This window comes from Piliocolobus tephrosceles, unplaced genomic scaffold, assembly GCF_002776525.5.
Source record: "Piliocolobus tephrosceles isolate RC106 unplaced genomic scaffold, ASM277652v3 unscaffolded_209, whole genome shotgun sequence".
Taxonomy (NCBI): Eukaryota; Metazoa; Chordata; class Mammalia; order Primates; family Cercopithecidae; genus Piliocolobus; species Piliocolobus tephrosceles.
Genome location: NW_022303087.1, coordinates 12,617 through 17,504, shown reverse-complemented (window position 1 = coordinate 17,504; position 4,888 = coordinate 12,617). Strand labels below are relative to the sequence as shown.

General features: G+C 62.8%; 1 gene segment (V, D, J or C); it reads left to right on the top strand.

Moving 5' to 3' along the window:
* Positions 1-3,532: 3,532 nt before the first annotated feature.
* Positions 3,533-4,888, top strand: part of LOC113220004 — a 7,977-nt gene continuing 6,621 nt past the window's right edge. The window contains exon 1 of the C gene segment in view: positions 3,533-3,708.

Genomic DNA, 4,888 nt, shown 5'->3' with positions numbered 1-4,888 from the left:
AGCGCAGCCACACAACAGCTGCCAAGAGCCTCCCCGGCCACACCCGCCCTCCAGTCCATGCTTCCTCCTCCCCTCTCGGCCGCCGTGTGCGGGGATTTGAGCCGCGCAGGAGTCCTGCGGTCAGGTCGCGTGAGGCGCGTGAGGTCTTCCGCGCCGTCTTTTTTGAGGGCAAGTGCCAAGCCTGCAGAGGCGGCGCGGTGCCAGGCCCTGCCCAGTGGGGCGTGGCTGGAAACCGCCCCCCTCTCCCCCGACCCTCCCCACTGTGGAGACACCACAGTGCTCGGGCTTCCTACTCCACAGGAACCACTGGGCCCACCCTAGCTGCGCTTCTCAGGAAGCAGGAGCAGCAGACACTCAACCCCAGTCAGCCCTCCCCACCCAAGTGCTGCTTCCCCTTCCTGATCCCTCCACTCACAGGGCTCTGTCGCCCTGTGGTGTCCGTTACTGTGTGCCTGGGGGTCCCAGGTGGTCTGCGCAACACATACACTGTGCCCCAGCCACACATAGCCGTCTAGAGTCCGGAGTTGGGGAGAGAAAGACCACTCTTCTGACCATCGCTGCTGTCACTGCCACCTCCGCCACCTGCCACCAGAGTGGCAGTGGAGACCCCAATGGTGCCCCTAACCCGCCGCCGGCAGTGTAGCCCCTGGATAGCACCCCCAACACCCCGCTCCCCAATGCCGGCACTGTAGCACCTATTGGCAATTGCAACCCGCCCGTCTGGGACAATGAAGCACCCGATGGTACCCACAACCCGCCCCCTGCCGAGGGCAGCATAGTCCGGAATATTGCCCCCAACCAGATCCCTGGCGCGGACGGCGACGCCCCGATATGGCACCCAAAACACCTCCCAATGCGGGCAGTGCAACCCCGGATAGCGCCCTAAGCTGCTCCCCACCAGGAGCAGCAGCCCGGGACAGTGCCCCCAACCCATTCCCTTTCTAAGGCGGTGCAGGTACAATAGCACCCCAAACTCTCTCCCCACCTCAGGCACTGCAGCCACAGATAGTGTACCCAACCCACCGCCCCTGGCTCAGGCAGTGTGCCCCCGATAGGGCACCCAACCTGCCCCCATCACAGCCAACGCGGCCCCAGACAGCATACCCACCCGCTCCCTGCCATAGCACCCAACCTATCCCCCCAGCCACGGGCAGTGTATCTGGCCTCCAATACTGCCCCCAACCAGCGCCCTCCCTCACTCTCCACGGGCAGTCTGCCCCAATAGCATTCCCAACAAACCCCGTTACCTCTGCCTCTCTGTAGCCCCCAGAGAGCACCCTCAACATCCCTCTCCCCGCCACCAACAGTGACCCTAACCCGTCCCCCACCACCAGCACTGCAGCCCCAGATAGTGTCCCCAACACACTCCGAGCTATGGGCAGTGCAGCCCTCCATAGTTAGCGCCCCCATCCAGCTCCCAGATGCAGGCAATGATGCCCTGGGTATCATACCCCCTGCCCACTGCAGGCAGTGAAGCACCCAATAGCGCCCCCAACCGGGCACCTCACCTCTGGCAGTGTTGCCCCCAACAGTGCACCCGACCCATCCCCGACCAGAGCATTGCAGCACCTCATAGTTCCCCAATTCGCCCCCACCCGGCCATGGGCAGTATATCCCCAAATAGTGCCCCCAAACCTACCCACTGCGGCAGTACTGCCACAACCCACCCCGAGCCACGTGCAGTGCAACCCCGGATACCGCCCCCAACCCACTCCCCTCCATAGGCAGTGCTAGCACACCCAACCAGCCCCCCAACACCGGCAGTAACGCCCTGGATAGGGCCCCCACCCTCACCCCACGGGGTCCCTGGAACCCTAGACCCTGTCCCCGACTCCTGGGGAAATTCTTGCCACTTTGGGGCACTCCCGTTTGCAGAGACACGCACTCTGGAAGGGAGCCAGGGACTCACGAACCCCCACCCCCACGTCGGGCTCAGGAGCTGCGGGACAGGCACTGACCTCCATCACGGGAACCCAGCCTCTTCTTCGGGCTCGCCACTTTTTCTCCGCAGCCTGCTTCAAACTCTTCCTGGAACCCTGGGCGCCTGACCCCGTTCCCTGGGAACTTCTTGACGCTTTGCGGTACCCCCGGAGGGAGAGACACGCACTCTGGGTGGGAGCCAGAAACTTCATGACCCCTCCGGGTCGGTGCGGGGGCTGCAGGGAAGAAATCTGATCTCCGTCCGGGGACCCCAACCTCTTCTTCGACCTCGCTGCTTTTCTTCCACAACCCGCCTCAACCTCCCCCTGGAACCCTGGACGCCTGTCTCTGTCCCCGAGGAACCTCTTGTCACTTTGGGGTGCCCGCTGGAAGAGAGACACGCACCCTGAGTGAGAACCAGGGACTCCAAGAGCCGTCGGCCCCGGGGGCTGCGGGAAAGCCACTGACCTCCGCCTGGGGACCCCAGCCTTTTCTTCAGCCTCGCCGCTTTTTTTCTGCAGCCTGCCTCAACCTCTCCTTAGAACCTCGGGCGCCTGTCTCTGTTCCCAGGGAATCTTCCTGCCACTTTGGGGTGCCCTGTGGGGAGAGACACCCTTGGTGGAAACCAGGGACTCCATGACCCGCCGGGGTCAGGAGCGGGGGCTACCGACAAGGCACTGACCTCCGCCGTGGGAACCCAGCCACTTCTTCGGCTTCGCCGCTTTTTTTCCGCGGCCTACCTCAACTTCCCTCCGGAACCCTGGGCACCTGTCCCCATCTCCCAGGGAACTTCTTGATGCTTTGGGGTGCCCCCGTGGGGAGAGACACGCACCCTGGATGGAATCCAGGGACTCCAAGACCCCCCAGGTTCGGGCGAGGGGTCGCCCCAGAAGGCACTGATGTCTGGTGTGGGAACCCAGTCTTTTCTTTGGCCTCGCCGCTTTTTTTCCACGACCTGCCTCAACCTCCCCCTGGAACCCTGGGTGCCTGGCCTTGTCCCCCGGGAGACTTCTTGCCGCTTTGGGGTGTCCCCATGGGAAGAGACACACACCCTGGGTGAGAGTCAGGGACTCCACAACGCCCCCCCAACACACACACCGGGTCGGCGCGGCGTTTACCGGGAAAGCACTGACGGTACATCCCGGGATAATGAACCTATTCCGCCAGCTTTTTACCATTCTGGCTGTGCTGTATCCTCCCTCACCGCCAGGACCCGCAACAGCCAGGCGAGCCAACTCAAGCTCCAGCCTCCAGCACGCGCGGCGACTGCCTCCCCCTTCTTCTCTAAACCAGGAACAGAGCAGCTACGGGTGCCCATGCAGAAAAACCTGTAATCGCAAGCCTCCCCACTTGGCATCCCTTATATATAAGGTTTAATGCAAATGTAGTTCCTGGACTACATGTTCTGATTGGATGAGGGAAACATCTAGGCCTATTCTGATTGGACTTTGTTGTCATGTTCTGATTGGTTACTAGAAGACTTCCTCTTATCCAATCAGAACGTGAAAATAAAGCCCAATCAAAATAGACCTACAGCTTTAGCTCTCATCCAATCAGAACATGTAATACAAGAACCTCTGTAATATAACTTGGGTAAGTGGCAATCGTGTTCCTCTGTGCTCTACTGCGTTTGCAAGCGGGTGTGTTCCGCGCCCGGCTTAAAAAAGGAGGCGTCACCGGTGGTATGCTGGAGGCTTGAGTCTGCAGCAGCGTGGCTCGCCTGGCTGCGGTTGGTCGCGGTGAGGGAGAGTACAGCGCAGCCAGTGTGGTAGAAAGGTGGCAGAGTAGGTGAGCTATCCCAGACTGCACTACCGGCGGCGGCGGAGTGAGGGGCTGGGCGGGCGGAGACTGGTTGGATGCAGTATCAGGAGCTACACTGCCCAAGGCGAAGGGTGGATTGGGGCGCCATCTTGGGCTAGACCGCCTGTGGTGGGGGGCGTGTTAGGGGCAGTATTGGGTGTTGCACTGGCCTCCGCGGGGGAGGTTTGGGTGCGTTATCCCTGGCGTCATTTCCCACAGTGGTGGGGGCGGGGTGGGGGGGGCTTGTTGGGCATGCTGTCTGTGGCTGCGCTCGTCACGGCGGGGCAGGGATTGGGGGCGCTACCTGGGCCCTCAGTGCCGATGACGGGGAACTTGTTGGGTGTGATATCTGAGGCGTCATTGCTGGTGGCTGGGGGCTCGTTGGGGGCGCTATCCATGGCCTGTACTGCCCACAGCCAGGAGCGTGTTGCGGGCGTTACCGGGGCGGACTGCCAGTGGCGGGTGTGGGGGGATGGGTTTGGTGCTGCGGCGCGGGCGGGGGGGGGGCTGCACTGCCCGGAAGGGAGTGGTTGGGTGCACTCTCCGGCGGGGCACTGCCGGTGGTGGGTGGCAGATTGGGTGCACTATCGGGGCTACACTGCCACGGCGAGAGGGATGTTGGCGAGAGGGGAGCTGGCGGCGCTATCCTGGGCTACACCGCCGGTGGCGGGGGGCGTGTTAGGGGCGCTATCCGGTGCTGCATTGCCTCCCGCGGGGGTCCAGGGGCGTGTGGAATGGGTTGGATACGCTATTGCAGCTGTACTGCCCGAGGCGGGGGTGGGATTGGGGGCGCCATCGTTTGCTGCACCGCAGGTGGTGGGGGTCGTGTTAGGGGCAGTATTGGGTGTTGCACTGATCTTGGCGGGGGAGTTTTGGGTGCGTTATCCCAGGCATCATTTCCCGCAGCGGCGGGTCTTGCTGGGGGCGCTATCCGTGGCTGCGCTGGTTGCGGAGGGTCGCGGGTTGGGGGCGCTATGTGGACCCTCGGTGCCCATGGCGGGGAACTTGTTGGGTATGATATCCAAGGCGTCACTGCCCATGGCTGGGGACTGGTTGGGGGCGCTATGCATAGGCTGCCTTGACTACAGCTAGGAGCATGTATGGGACATTATCGGGGGCGGATGGCCAGTGGCGGGGGCGTGGGGGCGGGTTGTATGCCATGGGGGGG